Source organism: Galleria mellonella, unplaced genomic scaffold (genome assembly GCF_026898425.1).
Source record: "Galleria mellonella isolate WM207_F2 unplaced genomic scaffold, CSIRO_AGI_GalMel_v1 utg40, whole genome shotgun sequence".
Classification (NCBI taxonomy): Eukaryota; Metazoa; Arthropoda; class Insecta; order Lepidoptera; family Pyralidae; genus Galleria; species Galleria mellonella.
The window spans coordinates 1,462,337-1,480,998 of NW_026442094.1; the positions used below are offsets into that span (position 1 = coordinate 1,462,337).

General features: G+C 31.0%; 1 protein-coding gene across 1 annotated transcript in view; it reads left to right on the forward strand.

Moving 5' to 3' along the window:
- Positions 1-3,220: 3,220 nt before the first annotated feature.
- Positions 3,221-18,662, forward strand: part of LOC113513550 (atrial natriuretic peptide receptor 2-like) — a 67,469-nt gene continuing 52,027 nt past the window's right edge. The window contains exon 1 of the mRNA XM_052898167.1: positions 3,221-3,347. The gene's annotated coding sequence lies outside the window, so the exon portion shown is untranslated. The remainder of the gene's footprint in view (positions 3,348-18,662) is intronic.

Genomic DNA, 18,662 nt, shown 5'->3' on the forward strand with positions numbered 1-18,662 from the left:
TAAGTTGTATAAAAAAAAGATTTTGTCCCATACAAAAATCTATTTCAAATGTGTCAAAATCAGTTGTTTTTATTTAAAAACAATTACAGTTTTTATTTAAAAAGTACTAAACAGATTTTGATAATTTTTCTATAGACTAAGCTGTAAACATATCCTTTTAGATAAAAAAAAAAAAATTCCCAAATCGGTTTAGAACTGCCGGAGTTATGAGGTAACTCGACGTCATTCATTTAGTGATTACTTGTATACAATGAAACTTGCTCAGAGAGATAGATACTCTTTATTGTTTCCTCCAAAAGATTAAATTAGTAAACTTATTATAAATATAAACAATTACACGAAAAGATTACACTGACAAAAACAATGGGCGGCCTTTTCGCCAAGCGCTTTCTTCCAGACAATATTTGGATGGAGAAAAATAATTATGAACAGTTTGATCGGAGGTTCGAAACTCCGTTCATTTTAGCATCAAAATAAAAATAACAGTAATATCTTTTAGCATGTAAATATGAAGACCTAATCTATGAAATTGTATAAAGACGGTTTTATATAAATCTCGGCGTATATTTATGTTTATATTTTTGTTGAAAATGTTTTTTGTTTCCATACAAACGCAATGCAAACTATACTACACTTACCGAGACGATATTATGGATGTGCACGGCATAACTATATATCGTGCAAGGTAATATAAAAGCGTTTTCATATAATCCTATACATTTTGTCTTGTGCTTATCATATTGTGATGGTATGATATGCTTTAGTTATTCAAAATAATTAAAGCTCCCATTAGCGAATATTTTGATTACATCGGAAGTATAGTAATTAAATATATTGCTTCATTTTCCAATATTTGCAGATCTGTTCCCGACGTAATAATTTTGTTATTTATGAGTATGGAAATGATAACTCCGCCTGCGCTATCGGTATACACCGGCGGGGCACCAGTAAGTAATGACAAGCGAAGATGAAGGTCAGATAGCCCATTGTGACGAATTCAATAAGAATTAATCAAAACAGTTTCCAGTGGGAACCATGTAGAGGTCGACCTGGTAGGGTATATTGCTAGTAATGGGTTTATCAAACCCAATTACTAACAATCCCTTTCCCTCCTGAGTATGTGGGTTTGTATCAGTCTGGATATTTTGTTAACTATATAATATAATAATAATATATAATGAATGAATGGGCATACTTTATTTGCATTATACAATATAAGGAATGAGCAAGACAATTGATAAATGTAACGATACAATTGTATGAGTATAGTAAGGCGGTCTTATTGCTGAAAGCAATCTTTTTATTATTTTTTTTATTCTGATTTCAAAAAGAGGAAAGATTTGATCGTTTGTTCGTAAGGGGTAAACTCAAAAACGACACGACCGACTTTAAAAACATTTACACCTACAAAAATCTACATTACTGGTAAATAACATAGGCTATATAATATTAAAAAAAGAGAATTTTTTATTACGCTACCATGATAGTAAACAACATACGGCCCGTCTGATGGTAAACGGGGTTACCATAGCCTATAAATAGATTATAGATCGTATAAAAATTTCAGTAATATAATAAAAAATTTCGAAAATTTGCGTATTAAAGCTAATATTAAATACCTATTTTTTATCTATTTTCCATGCGAAGCCGGGACGGATACCTATATATTCATAATAAGTTTTACTTTGTGTCTGGATGTGCTAAATAATATGTCCAATAATTTTTTTTTATTAGACTAAGTATCTTAGACTTAATCATGGACATTTTACATGATATAAAAATATAAAAAAACTAATATAAAAAAAGATCTTATATTTTAGGGATTTATGCATTTCCCTTTTTGTGGATTTAAGTATGTATTATATTTCGTACTTAGGAATTTCACAGCCGTATCCACTGCTTCAAACTGAAATACAGTAAAAAACGTGAGCAAGACAAAAGTATCCTTATGTCCTGTATATAGATGGCTTAGTATAATTCTGTACAACTCTGGCGGAAATACATTGTACATTTTTACGTTCAAGATATATCCGTATATAAGAGAAAGTAGGCGCGAAACTTCATCAGTTAGCGTTAAGTGCAGTTCTTTGTATTGTGGTAATTTTCCTTAAGGATCTTCAACTAAACGACTTTCCACTCCGTATAACCTTATAAAAATGGGCTCTCTGATACAAAAACATGACAAATGTTTATTTAACCCTCCATGTGAAAGGAGGGAAGACATAAATTTCGAGTTTTTATCGTCTTACAACTATGGGCGTCGTAGTCCCCAATAGGACATTGAAATGCATCTGTTTATCGAATGGATTAATGTGGTACGATTTAAAAAGCTGTTTAGATTTATATATAATTGCGTGTGATGGATTTTGAATTTTATAAAATAAAAAATAAATAGTTATAAGACAAATAATTCTATTAATATTATAAATGAGAAAGTTTGTAAGAATGGATATTACCCTTTCACGTAAAAAGTACTGAACAGATTTGAATAATATTTAGTACACAGGTAGGTTATGTTCTAACATAGCACATAGGTTATTTTATGTACTGATTTACGCTGGTAAAGGCGCGGGATACAAATAGTATAAAATATAACTCTGTTGAAATAACACTATTAGTATATGACTGGATTTGGGGTAGAAAATATTTATACTTTTGTATTATGATTAAATTTATATAATCATATAACAATGAATGAAAATTGACTGAGAGATAAAGCTTAAAGCTATTAAGTTTATCTTTTATATTGTATATTTTTTTCTAAATGTGTTTAATAAAGAATTCTATTAAAATGTGAAAGTTCGTAATGATGGATGAATGACACTTTTTCATGCAAAATGTACTGAACGGATTTAAATGAAATTTGGAACATGAATAGGTTATATTCCAACTTAGCACATAGGATACTTTATATATTGAATCACGCGTGCAGAGTCGCGGGATATAGCTAGTAAATAAATAAATAAATTATTGATTTATACTCGTCGAACTAAGTTCTAACTCAGTGAAAACTGAGTTCTAAAGTACAAAAATATATTACCAAACATGCGTCGTCTTAAGTCGCTGCTTATTGTATTTTACAAAAGTTAATATAAAAAAGTATTTTATGGCTTTCATGACAACTACTGAATATTGAATGTTGCAAGTCTAAAAGCGACTTTGGAGCAGTGCGCTCATCGATCACGTGACTCACGCCGTAGCCGCTACGGGCCAGTCTCCGCTCGGTCGCATGTAGACACACTCGTAGCACGTAGCGCCGCTACGAAAACATCGCTCTTGTTCGGACTTTAAAAACAAAAGTGTGTTGTGTGAGTGCTTTTTTTTGTGTGTGTATTCGAGTTGGACGCGTAAGTTATTTTACTTGTATTATATGTAATATTTTATAATTATATTAATAAATAGAGCAATTATTTTTCTCTGTATATACATAAACAATTACGCGTTCTCGAAAACTGCTGTAACGATTTTGATGAAAATTACTGTAAGCGTTTTTGGAAATTATATTAAATTTAGATATGATGTCTTTTCAAAGATGTCACGATATATTATTAGACCTAAGATTTATTTTTATATGGATTAAAATATTTATAATCGACTCTCGCTTTTTACATATTATAAGAATATTAAAATAGTGTAATATCTTTTATTTATTTTTTAATTATGGTTAATATTTTATTTATCTATATATATACTTATTTTAAATTTTATTGGTATACTTCACTTTATATAATTGATTAAATTTTGAAAAAAAAATACATTTTAAAAATAAATAAATATTACTGGCAAAATCCTCTTTATGAAGGAGGTTTATGTTTAGCATTGGGCAGTTAATGGCTGATATAATAATATTAAAAATCGTTTACATTATTTTATATTATGTCTATAAATAATATATATAATGATGAATTACCTTTTAATTAAATGGTAAACAGTAATTATAAGTAAATTATGTTTACATTGGTACTTAATACGAGTAGCTTTTTTTTTAAAGCTATAAAAAGACTGGTTTTCAGTTACAGTGGGATACCGCGCTCGGGAAATAGGTCAACGATCTCTCAATCGTTGTAATTTGATCTCGTACGTGCTCCACGCCTCTTCTTAATGTTTGTTATCTTCAGAGATAAAGGTTTATTTGTAATTAGTCTTTATAATATACTAGTGATCAGAACCGGCTTTGCACGGGTAGATAGAATTTTAAAATAATATATTGCTTATATCACTCGCTGATAATGTAGTTTTTTATATGTGAAAGATTTTTTAAATTAGTTGAGTAGTTATTGAGTTTATTCATAACAAACAAATTAACAAACAGTAAAATGTTTTCTTTTATAATATTAGTATGGATAATCATTATGGTGTTAGTATAAATAATAGACAGCCTGTTATTTTTATTAACATGAAATAATATTAGTAAAAATAATAGGTAAAAATGAAAACTATATTTTATAGAAAGTAAATATTTATTAATTCTTTTCGCAATGGAAATAAAAATAAAACAAAAATTAATAAAAACATTGATCCAATAACTTTTACTAATGAAATAACTTTGTTATCATTTCTTTAATAAAAATAATAAGTTACTTTTTACTAATACTTATTAATATTGTGAATTAAAAAGTGAGTTTTCTAGTTTGTCACTTCTTAACGCTTTAACTGCTTAACCAATCACTATGAAATTTTATATGCACATAGTAAATGAGATTGAGAATGACATAGGTCGTATAAATAATATAAAATAGGAAATAATATATCACTGACTGCAGTAAAATGTATTTTATTCCGATCGATAAAAGTTAAACCTAGAGAAATGATAAATAAACTATGCATTATTTACACACATTGTATTTATTTTCTACGCTATAACCCTAATCTATAGGGGGGAAAGGGATTGTTAGTAATGGAGTAATGGAAATCCCATTGCTAGCAATATACCCAATCAGGTCGACCTCCTCGTGGTTCCCCCTGGAAACTATCATGGTTAATTCTTGATGAATTCATCATGATGGGCTAACTGGCCTGTTTTCATTCTCATCTGTCACCCTTCACTGGTGTTCCGCCAGCGTATCCCGTAAGCGCAGGCGGGGTTACCATACCATTTTCACCCATAAAAAAGAAAATAGGTCATATATCACTGACTGCGGTAAAATGTATTTTATTCCGGTCAATGAAAGTTAAACCTAGAGAAATGATAAATAAACTATGCATTATTTATACACATTATATTTATTTTCTTCGCTATAACCCTAATCTATAATAAATATATTGATCGTGTGCTAACGTGTGTATCGGGGAGGGGGGATTGTTAGTAATGGGGTCTAATTTCCCCATTATTAACAATACATCCTATCAGGTCGACTTGCACGCGGTTCTTCCTGGAAACTATCATGGCTAATTCTATTGGAATTTGTCACGATGGGCTAACGGACTTGCTTTCATCGTCACCTACCACCTCTCACTGGTGCCCCGCCAGCGTATACCGATAGTGCAAGTGGGGTTAATATTTCATTATCACCTATTAAAAAAAACCTGTTAATCGAAGATCGACCTTTCTTAATGCTAATGGTTTCATTTTCAGCTATGTATTGTATATTGAATTTATATTACAGCTTTGTTAACAACATTCTATAAAAAATTAACAAATGATATAGGCATTTTCTAAGGTTTATACCTTGTTGTTTTATGAAAATTAAATCTCTCTATTATTCAATTTGAATTTATCTATACTAATGAGATAAAGACGTCAAGTTTGTGAGTTCGGATGTTTGGATTAATCTCGGGTACTTCTGATCCGATTTTAAAAATTTATTCATTGTTAGAAAAGTATATGATCCTTGACTGCTATAGATTACTTTCTAATTTGGTAAATTTTCAATCATCATCATCAATTCAACTATCCACTGATGAATATAAGCCTCCCCCTTATGGGGTTTGCACATAGTTGCCACGTTTGACAGGCGGATTAACAACCGCAGTCAGGCTTTAAAGATGTTTTAAGTTTTTAATAATTTTCAAATTTCAAAGTTTAAATTTTCAATAATTAATTGAAATAAATTTAATTGAAAGTCGGAAAAAATTCTACAATATGGTGTGCGCTGCTTGAACTGTTTGAAATAAAGGAATAAAAAAGTCAAAGAGATGGTTTTTATGCTAAAAGTAAAATAAATGTTACAAGCCGTTCATTTTAAAATCTCAAAGAATATTAGTGCAGTACTTTCACACACGTCAAAATATCAGCCTTGCTAAAATGCATTGAACAGTTTAAAAGTTGCATAAATAAACACGTTGCACGTGTGTGAAACTAAGGCAGGTCGCTAGCTTTTTTATATTTATGTTTTTATAAGGACTTGTATAGGTACATATCGAACTTTTGTAATTTACATATGAATAGCAATTCCGTTTACTAAAAAGCTGTTTTATCAAATATCCTTAATAAATAAATATTTTATCACTTCAAACATGTAGTTTATAAATTCACTATACCGACCCGTTTCGAATACAGTACCTAGTAGTAGCAATAAACTTTTATACGCTTAAGGCCATAAAACATACGCAAATAAACTAGAATTGAACCGGCGATTTATACATAGAGTTATATATATATATATATATATATATATATATATATATATATATATATATATATATATATATATATATATATATATATATATATATATATATATATATACTTAACTATTAACTTTTATGACGCGTGGTCAGTACATAATTGTAACTGCTTATCAGCAGGCTGGTCGTATGACTCTTTGGTACCGTTGTAGTACAAATTACAATTATGGTGCATAAAACGATAGCGATTTCAACTATAACAAAACTAACATAAGAGATATCAATTACAAAAAAAGTCATATTCTAGAATAATCAAGTCCAGAATTGGTAACGATACAACTATGATATAAACACGAAAAACATAAGTGAATCGACAACCTCATTTCTTTATAAATCGCTTAAAAATTAAAGAAATTGAACCGTCAGAAGTTTCTATTTGTTTTTATTTTCTAGTAAAATAATCACATTAGTGATTACTGTGTGTGAAAGTGACAAAATGTTTATTTTTATAAAAAAAGCCATAGAAAATCAAGTTTAATTAATTTAATATAATAAACTTGATTTTCTAATAAAATAAATACAATTATTAATTCAAATAAACATGATGACGGCAGCAGGTTTTATATGTAATATAATTTTAATCCTATGAAGGGTATATGCGCCCGATATTCAGCTAATTTCTTTCTTTCTAATTTCCTGTCCTTGTGAATTTTTGTGTGAATTTCGTTAACTTCATCAGATGTACCCTTTTAAATGTGGACGTATTATTTTAAACAAGGGATTTTGTTGTGCAAATAAAAATTTCAAAGCTTTTAAAACATGCAAGAGCGTGTGCAGCTGTATTGTGTACAGAAATGGATTGGTACCTTATGTGTTATTTTTACGTGATTTCTATATTTAGTATAAGTTTCATCTATAGTATAGGCAGTCAAATACATTATTACAGGTAACTATAATGGAATATTCGCCGTGTAGTCCAGGCATAGAATGGGCTACCTCTTCTTTTCCTGTGGGTGTCATAAGAGGTAAACTTAATAGTCGAGGGATGGGCAGCAGTGCATCTCTTAAAAGATCATCACAAAATTTAATTACTAGCAACTCCCCCCACCCCCTAAGCTCAGGCTAATATAGTGATTATGATCATAGAATATATTTTATAACTGAACTGTGTTTGTTTGTTGTTAACTTAGCACTTTAACGGCTAAACTGATCGTCCTCGTATTTGGTACAGAGGGAAGAAGGGATTGTTAGTAACGGGGACTACTAACTCCATTGTTAGTAATATACCCTATAGGGTCAACCTCCATACGGCTCTCTCTGGAAACCATTGTGATTAACTCCTTGTATATTCATTACGATGGGCTAACTGACCTGCCTTTTCATCCTCACCTATCATCTCTTACTCATGCCTAGCCAGTATAAACCGTTTTTTTAATGGATGATAATGTAATGGTAACCTCGCCTGTGCTATCGGTATATACCGGCGGAGCACCAGTGAGGTATGATAAGTAAAGATGAAAGAGCAGGTCAGTCATCCCATCTTGATAAATATACCTGGAATTCAGCACGATGGTTTCCGGGGGGACCACGTGGAGGTCGACTTATCAGGGTATATTGCTAGCAATGGAACTGGTAGTCCGCATTACTAACAACCCCCCAAGTATAAAGTATTGACGCAGGTAGAGTTACTATTTCATTATCACCTATTAAAAAAAATTTGCATACATAAAACAATAAGATTGGAAAAGGGAATTACCTACTTTTTATCTTGACATTGTTTGTTTGTAACCTCTAGCTATTTACATGTTTGAACGTATTTATCTTATTTGAAATTGAATGAATACTAACATAAACATTGACACAGAATAGGTCTTGTTGTCTTTAGAACTTAATACATAATGATGTAGAGTAACTGAAATGTTTCTTGTTACTTGTATTTCTTGGCTTAGATCTTTAACATAAAGCAATGGATTTATTAAATGTATTTACTTCCTCTTGGTACAGGCTAAAAATAAGTCTTCCGCATAAATCACCATCTAATATTTATTTTGATATTTTAATTCAAGTGAAATGTTTTTCCACTTTATTTCAAATTTTCCTCGCAATAATTATTATTGTAGAGTTATTCATTAGCAAGAAAAAAGAAATTATATAACTCTGACCTTCAAAGGTAGCTTCTATGAAACAACTTATAAAAATTTCAATAATATCACATTTACTAAAACTGTATTCGCGTGATAGGTCTGATTACTTGCGTCGGTAGGCGTATCCAAGACTTGGCAAGGTCATCTTGATATTAGGTGCGTGTTAAAAATACTCAGCCAGTGAGTTTTGATTCGAATATCTGCTAGATATTGAGGTACTAAAGTAATCATATACAAATTTTGGAGACACGGTATTTTGATACAGGTTTCATGTATTTGTACTATACAACTACTAGTCATGCTCGTATACGTGTTATTTAATTTTTTCTTCTTCTTGTTCTTAGCTCATTCTCACTTTATGTGGGGTTGGTTCTCTTAATTCTGCAGCACCAGGAGTTTCTGTTCTTGGTTATTGGATCGGGTTTTTCCAATAAAATGTCTTTTTTTACTAAAAGTTTTTTTCATACGAGCCATTTCATTTATTTTTCTTAATTTGTAATTATTTTTATTCGCTTTATTGAAATTTTTAATTCGAGAGTGCCCGACCAGTTTTTGATTTAGTTTTCGATATGTGAGTTTGTTCATGAGCGCGATTTAGAATTAGTTATGTTGCTTTTTAAACGAAATATAATATTTTTAAACTACTGAATGGTTGATCTTCATTAATAGTAAGTTTTAGAAATACTCGAGCCTATTAAAGTGCTGGAGTACCTAAACACTCAAGTATTTGAGTGCTCTTACTCGAGTTCGGATTATATTATTATTTTAATGAGTATCAAAATATCCGACACAGGCTGGCTTGCCCCATTACTATTTCATCGAGTCTCAGTGACAGTTCGTTTCGTCACGCTAACCGACCACATTATGACATATGGGGATAGGTGGGTCCCTTGTGTGTGTAAACATAATACACTTGTGTCCCTTGTAAGCCTATACAAATAGGTATACGGGTTAGTTTTGAGGATGATGTATTGTAAAACTGTTACTATCCTTATCCTTAATAATATCACAAATGTGAAAGTGAGTTTGTTTCTTTGTTTGTTGCCTCATAGCGCCTTAACACCTTAACCAATGTCTGTGAAATTTGATAAATAATTCTTAACTTTATAAAAATGAAGACAGAAGTATTATTTAATCCGTGAAGTGGATAAAGCAGAGTTCATTAGGTGTCGTATTATTTTTAATATTTTTTTATGTTAATTAGAATGGCAAACAAGCTGACAGCTCACCTGATGGAAAGTGGTAACGGTCGCCTCTAGACATGAACAGTACCATGGATATAACAGAGTATACTGTTTCGTGCGTTGTCATTTCTGAGGACTTAAGTGTTATTCCTCTGTACCCTGTAAATTCACTGCTATATACCGCCCTTCAAACCGAAACACAGCCATGCAAACAAAACTGCTTCACGGTAGAAACACGAATGAGACAGAGGTACTCAAGCAAACGACTTTTGTACTCGTACAAAGTCTCCCTCTGTTAAAAATATTTTGAAATCAGCGACATATACTGGTTTTGAATTTTTTTTTTTTAATCTAATGTAGCTTATGTCACTCGTTGATAATGTAGCTTTTTATAGGTGACAGAATTATTAAAGTTGGTTACATATTTTTTGAATTTATCTATTATAAACAAAAAAATCTTTCCTCTTTATAATATTAGTATTAGCATATATAATGATTTATAATGAACTTTTTTCTTTGCAATTTAAGAGTTTTCTCTTATTATGTGAATTCATATACTAGTATTTCAAACTACGTTTTCGTTTTCACTATACGACATGACTCCTAGTTTTCCTTTACTGTTTTTTTCCCCTTCATCTTTTACTTTATACTCAAAGATGTCCTTTACGAAAGTGTCAGGTGCCCAATATTTTGTTCCTCTTACCCTCAATTTCGCTAGTGTTCCTTTCTTATGTTATCTTGTCACTAGATCTTCATTAGTTATCTTTTTTGACTCTTTACATAAGTGACAAGCGAATCCGAATGAGATAGCAATATTCGGTGTCTCATTCAGTCTCATGGACTCACTAGCAGTGACAATTACATCGATGGATTCGCTTGCCACTTCTCTAGAGGGCCTAATTAGTTAAATTTTTCTTTTTCCCTCTACTTTATAAATTATTATTAAATTGCTTTTACTCTGTTTACTACTAACTATACTGAACTAGTTTTATTTGCGCGGAACCCCTTATAACAGGAAGTAAGAGGTCCTATGGGAATTTTCAGAAACCATTTCTTAGTAGATGTCTGCGTTATATCAGTTATATTAGGATGTTCTCTGAAAATTTCTCTCTGAACTCAGGTGAAAGGATCCAGTAAAGTAAATATTTTTAGTTGTTAGATGAAAGATAAGCGCTTTATAATCGATTTCCAAGAGTATTTATTATCATATACATATATACTAACTTTTTGCTAGCTAGTTCGTAAGCGTGGTTTTAGAAGTAAGTAAATTAATTAAGTAGACCTTCAGGAATATAACTGAAACCACATCAAATTTGGTGTAATAGTTTTTGCGTGATGCAGAAACAAATATATATAGAGACGGGCAAAATTTCTAAAAAAAATTAATGTTTTGACTTTTAGTTTTAAAATATCTCTTATGTACAAACATTGTTTATTACAATTTTTTTTTATATTAGTAAGATACTTTATTCTACTTGTAAAATACAAAAATATGGTAGTTAGAAATATTGTAAACAATGGTGGACATATTTATTGAGTTTATGTACACATGTACGCTATGTCCTCACCAATTCAAAACCGATTTTGTTAATTCCTTTTTTATTTACTCAGGTACTGACTTTGTTACGATTGAAATAGCTATTTATTGTGGAGCAATATTTACTTTATTTTGTGATTTAATCTGTTTAACTTATCTAGTGGCATTGTCCGGAGCTGATTGATTTTATATTGAATCTCCTCATATCAGGTTTATGACTTTCCTAGCTATTTCCCAGCGGCAGTGAACTTTCTTATTATATTTACGGGTTTCTGTGAATATAGTTACTTGTATGACTGTAAATGTTTTGAGTATTTTTAGATTATAGAAAACTATCTGGTACATTCTTAATACTTTTGTATAAGACTAGCTGTTGCCCGCGGCTATGCATGTGTAGTGTCGCACTTCCTTTCATTATTTTGTGCAAAAATTTTCCATAAAATATTTCTTAGCGAATGCTTATGTTATAAAATAAACCTATTTTCTAAATTTCAGCTTTGTATACTTAGTAGTTTTGGATGTGTATTGATGGTCAGAACAAACGATTTTGTAAGTTATCATCAAATCATCATCATCATCTCGGCCATTATCAGTCAACTGCTGAACATAAGCGTTCCCATAGACTGCCATAAAGAACAGTTCTGAGCCACCTACATCCACTAACTCTCTGTAATAAATTTAAGGACGACTCTCCTCCTAGTGGGAAGTCGTCCTATACTGCGTTTGCTTGTATGGGGCCGCCACTCCCTTTTTTATAAGTATATATTTTTTGTTGTAGCTTTATAAGTATAATTTATTTATTGTGGTTTTAACGAGTATGAAATACTAACTTTAAACATACTCGTGATTACATCCAAGATGGAAGTTTAAAATGAATATTACGAAAACATAGATTCTTTATTTTACAAACGGAAATATTGCATTTTATAAAGAAGAATAAAAATAATCGCGTAATAAAATGTAAGTCAATTTATCATTGTGCACCCTCCCCTCTTCAACGAATCCTGTGAACCTTGTAATGAGGATATTAAGGAGATATCTACAGAGATGTGCTTAATAGATTTTATATTAAACAAGTATTATTATTGTATTTAAGTATTTATTGAAACCCTTACTGTGTTTTAATTGTAAAATAATCGTATTGAATATTTATTGTAATTGCCGAGAAATAAATTTAAAAATAAAATAAAGACATATTTTGAACAACATCGTTTTTACAACGTGACCGAATACGTACATGCCAATATTAAATTATGACATTATTATTTATTTGTGTTTAATTGTAATAAGTATGACAATTCCAATTTTATAACTTGAAGCCATCATTATTGGTATATAGTTACCATTATATTGACATGTATTAACTAATTTATAATGTTAACTATAATTAATTTGTAAAGTTATTTTTATTTTATAATTCAAATGTTATTATTATTGTTATTATTTATTTTATTAATTTACTTTTTACTTAACTTTTGCTTTGGTTAATAAAGAAATATAATAATAATATTATCGTATATTTTTATTGAAAAAATATCACAACGTAAAAAGTCTTGGCCGTGCGGACCCGACATGGAATAGACCATCCCTTCCTTTCCCGTGGGTGTTGTAAAGGAAGACTAAGGGACGGCGAGGGATGGGCAGCAGTGTCCCTTTTAAAACATTTCTAAGGCCTGCTAAGCGTGGAAATTACCAGCAAAAGCCCCCAATGGGGAAGTTTATGTTCAGCAGTGGATGGTTAAGGGCTGATATGATGATGATGATGAAAAAAGTCTTAAAGTATAGCTTTATATCTTTCTCTTTATTAGCTGTAAACTGTTCATTGCTGAACTGCCTCTCTCTAATGGGGACTTTACCTGTAGTTGCTACAATTGGTTGGCGAGCTGGTAACTGCAGTTAGGCTTTTGATGATGTTTTAATAGGGATGCTGCTGCCCATTCTACGGTTATTTATACCATGGATTGAACCTAGTAGGCGATGGTAAAGAGCAATACAACATTTGCCAGTCAGCAAATACAGTGCCAGCTAATAATACAAAATAATTTTAAGTTTAGTCAAGCAGGCAATCGTTGAGTCAGTGGAATGCCTGCCTACGGGCTAAGAATCCCGAGATCGAATTATTGCCTTAATCCCTAAATTTCTCAAATTCATGCTTCGATACGAACACAGTTTTTTGAGTAGTCCTGTTACAAGTTTTCTTGAGCGAGGAACGAGTCTAGACTAGACAGCGCGACTAGTAGAACTAATTACGGCAGAATAAGACGGCCACGTTCGGTGTCTCGTTCTTTCTCATGGGAGTGGATTTGTTCGCTACTTGTTTAGGGTTTTTTTTTATTTAATTGATGCAAATAGAATGGTAATCTCATCTGCATCGGTATACGCTGGCGGGGCACCAGTGGTAGATAGTAGGTGAAGATGAAAGCAGGTCAGTTAGCCTATCGTGAAGAATTCATAAAGGATTAACCACAATGGTTTCTAGAAGGAACTGCGTGGATGTAGACTTGATAGAGTGTATTGTTAGCAATGGGCTGTTAGAACCCATTACTAACAATCCCTTTCCCTCCCTTCTTTAGGGGTTCGAGTTACAGGGTAGGCAAAAAGAAATTAATATATAAGACTTTACCTTTTTTTCAACCATTTTCATAACTCGTTTTGGAAAAAGCGCTGGTTTTGAAAATTTTACTTTCAGATTTAGACGTGCTCTGTCTAAATATGATAGGTTATTTATTAGTTAATTATCCTACTCATTAACACATTTATCTCTGTGTGAATTGCATTGTGGAATTGATGACATTTCAGCCTAGATATTAGATTTAATATTTTAACAATGCAAATTACGTGCGCACTTGACAGCATCAAAGCAAGTCATTCAAGTAATTACTATGCTGGACCTGATAATATGAATAAATAATGCAAATAAAGTACGTAATATAAATATTATGTAGAGAAGTATAAATAATTGATAAAAGAATTTGTATCGACCAGTCGCTAACGGTGACCTTAATTTATTCTCTTTATTTTTTAAAGGATTTTTGTACATTAAAATTTAAACAGAGGAACGCAGAAGTAGACACCTTAAATATTAATGCAAATAGCAATTAAAAGGAAACATACCTAAATTATTAAGTATTTTTTTTATACAATGTGGAAGAAGCGAAAGAGGTTTGTTTGAATCGAAACATTTGGCGTTCCATTGTTTCTGCCTACCCTAATGGGAGACAGTCGTGACAGATATGTATGTATGTATGTATATATGTTTTTTTATACAATTTAGAATGACAAACAAGCTGACGACCCACCTGATGGAAAGTGGTAACCGTCGCCTATAGACATGAAAAGTATCATAGACATAACAGAGTATACTGTTTCGCCCATGATACCCCCCATGTGTTGCCATTCCTGAGGACTCAGGTGTTATTCCTCTGTACTCTGTAAAGTCAAATAATTTATTGTATATACAGTTGGTAATTATGATAAATCCTTATCCTCACTAATATTATGTACATGAAAGTGATTTGGTTTATTAATTAGTACCTTCACTGCTTTATCAATCACTATGAAATTTAGTATACATCTATTATATAGGATGGAGAAGGACATATATAGGCTATTTTAATGCCAGTCTGAAAACATATCCCGGTCAAACGAAAGAAGCCGCTGGTAAAAACTAGTGATGATATATCTATGCATATGGAAAGATGGATAGTGTATATGTATGTATAGTTACACTGTAATCTATAACTATTTTATTATTACTTTTTAATTTTTTACAAAATTCACATCTCCCCTCTTAAGGAGAGGAGATGGCAACTAACCCCCGGTAGAAGCACAGTCGGCCGGGGTTCAGGGCCCCAGGGAGAGAAACCGGCGTACAATGCGGGCAGAATCTAAAAGCACTGCTTTCTGCATCTTTAATTATTATTATTAATAATTATTATGAATGCGAAAATTAAGATCATTAATTCATAGAACATAAAATGGACGTTGGTTACTTTTCACGCAAAAATTACTGAACGGATTTTAATGAAATTTGGTACACCGATAGGTTATATCCTAAATTAACAATAAGGATGCATTATGGACTAATTTACGCGGTAGAAGCCACAGGGTAGTGTTAAATAGTTATATAAGAAAATGTACTGTGACTTGAATATAGTACGAATAAAGGAATCATAAAGGTTTCATTTTCGTGCAAGACTCTAAACAAGTTTAGAAGCAAGAATTGTTTTATGAAAGTTTAATCTCGTAAATGTTGTAAATGTCAATAGACATTTATGTTTTCGCTTGGTATTTTTAGAATAATGCCATTTCGCGCCAAAACTTAGTGGAGCTATCTGTACATAAGTGTAATCGACGCTCTGAACTTTCATTGCATATTTATGATGAATATTTTAGTCTTTTTCTGTCCTAAATAAGTACATAATTCAGTTTTATTATAACAAATTGCTTGAATGTTGATGAAGAACATAAGTTGAGAAGTATATAAGTTAAAAAGACAATAGCTTTAAGAGAATTTAAAAAAAAAGGGTCAGTATTATAAGAAGTTTGAAAATGTTATTAGTTAAACAGATATTCATAAAATAGAGAATATAAACGACATAATAATAATAAAATAATATTAAACAAAAAAAGAAGAAAAGCAAGGTAAACTACTTTAACTCGAGCCTGACAAACTAAACTAAATAATCTTAAAAGTACTACTATGTAAGTAGCACTACTTTCGAGTTTTACAGACAATTTCACAGACTCGTATAGGTATAGTTTTAACAATAGCAGACTTATTAAACGATTATACGTCTCTCTGGGTTTAGAGTAGCTGAAATAAGATCGCATTACCAATTCTGTACCTAGAATAAGTAGTATATAATTGTAAATTTAATTATGTAGTATGTAATTGTAAATTTAATTTATTATATTAATTATATTATGACATTTATATACATATAATCTGTAGTCAATGTTGTGTTCTATAGGTATGCATATCAGCATACTACATAAGAAATGTTTTTTAATTTATGTATAATATGTATACTGTTGGTGTGCCTAATTCAGAATAAATAAATAAATAAATAAGGGTTATCTTACTAGAATGTTCTCCAGCTTTTAAGGGAGATAAGATATTAAGGTACTACTGTACGCTTTCATAAGACTGAGTGTTATAGCTTATATAATACTTTATAAGATCCATTGAGTAATAGATACAAAAGTTTATCTCTTTTTATCACTATAATTCTAGTTTATTTATTTATTTGATCAACTGGGTATGCTTTACAGTCTCCCAATACACTCCCAGGAAAGAATCAAGACAATAATACTTATTTTACAATTATTATAATTGTAAAATAAGTATTATTGTCTTGATAAATAAGTATTATATAATAAAAAGAATAAAATTAATAAGATTAAAATACCATACAATCACACAACAATAATAGAAATAACATTTATATCTTCAATACCTAATCATAAACACTCTGCGGTCATCCGACGAAACTCTAGCAAGGCAGAATATGTCCAATTGCGGATACTGACTCGAAACATCATTGAGTAATTTCAATGCAAGAGAGAAAGGCGCTTGCTTGGCCAACTCTGTTCTACTTTATATTTTTTTAATTTGCCATTTCAATTTGATTTTGTCGAATATGGATTATTCTTCTACTCGTATATCCTTGCTAGGCTTAGATCAATTCTCAGTTTTGATAAGTCGATATACGAACATGTACATAAACTAGCGGGGTAACGCTACTGGATTCAGAGATTGTCGTTGCAATCATTTCCGGCTAATGCGTATCGTACGGAATGGTTTACGCTGAACGAATTTTAACGATGTTAGATATATGTTTGTGTTGTAAAGTGGGTAGACTCTTATCTATGTATGGTTCGTACGCCTTCTCTCATAATAGAACTCTTCTGTACCATAGATTATATTGTGGATAAAAATGTGTTACTTATTTTATGGTTTTTTTTTCTTTTTTTTTTATACAACTTAGAATGGCAAACAATCTGACGGCCCACCTGATGGAAAGTGGTAACCGTCGCCTATAGACATGAGCAGTACCATGGACATAACAGAGTATATATACTGTTTCGCCCATGATACCCCACATTATTAGTAGGAAATGAGATTTCGTTGAGCCAGTGGTAACAAGCAAACCCACTTTACAATAATAAGGATTTGTCATTGACAAATCCCAAATCTCTCGATCGAGAACTTTCTGTGTACGACTTGACAAAAAATTGTTTTTTTTTTAAGAATAAGGAACAAATTTTAGCTGCTATAAAAGCCCTATTTATAAACGACATAGCACTTCAATGACTGCAACTATGAGATTATCTGTTACAATAAAATTTGGGTATTTTTGGATCTGTGGGAGATCAGAATATGTTACACATGTATGTTATGAATATGTTAACCGGAAGAAATAGTAGCCTACGTTCTTCTTCACACTATATAGTACATATCAAATTTAATGAAATTCGATCGATACGTTAAGGTGGTAACAGGTAACGAACAAATTCACTTTCACATTTATAATATTTGTGACATTGCATATACTAATTTTACTATTATAATAAAATTTTAACTACACGATGTCTGTATATAGGTAATATTTATAAAAAAAAATAATATAAGGGTCTTAAAAAGATCAACATATATATAATAATTTTTCGAATATATAATATTGTCTATCTTTATGTATGTTTGTTTCGGAATCACGCAAAAATTAATGCAGTAATTTGAATGTGGTTTTCATAGTTGTTCCTGAAGGTGTAATAAAAAATTTTGTGTATGTTTTATCGTGATACTCCATCTAGAAGTGATTGATTTAATTGGTTTTCTTACTTCTGAAAATGATGCATACAAAGTAGCTGCCAAAGAGCTAGTTGGCCTGTTGAACTGTTCAGTATTTAAAAAAAATTGGGATAATGTATGAACAAATAGATTGTATTAGTCAATATAGACTAACATGATGTATGTATTTGTAAGCACTCACATATTGCTTTTGTCTTAGATTAAAAATATTTTTCCGATTTGGCTACAGACCAAGTCTACGTTCAATGACCGAATGATTTCAAAGCCTCATTTATTAGGTATTACTTAAATTATTTCCTGTTACGAGTATTTCTCTTTGTTGCTATAACATCTGTTTGCAGTTCATTCACACGCTTAGTTTTATCAATTAATTTCAAAAAGATGCAGGTTCTCAGTTCAGTTTTTTTCATGTTTTT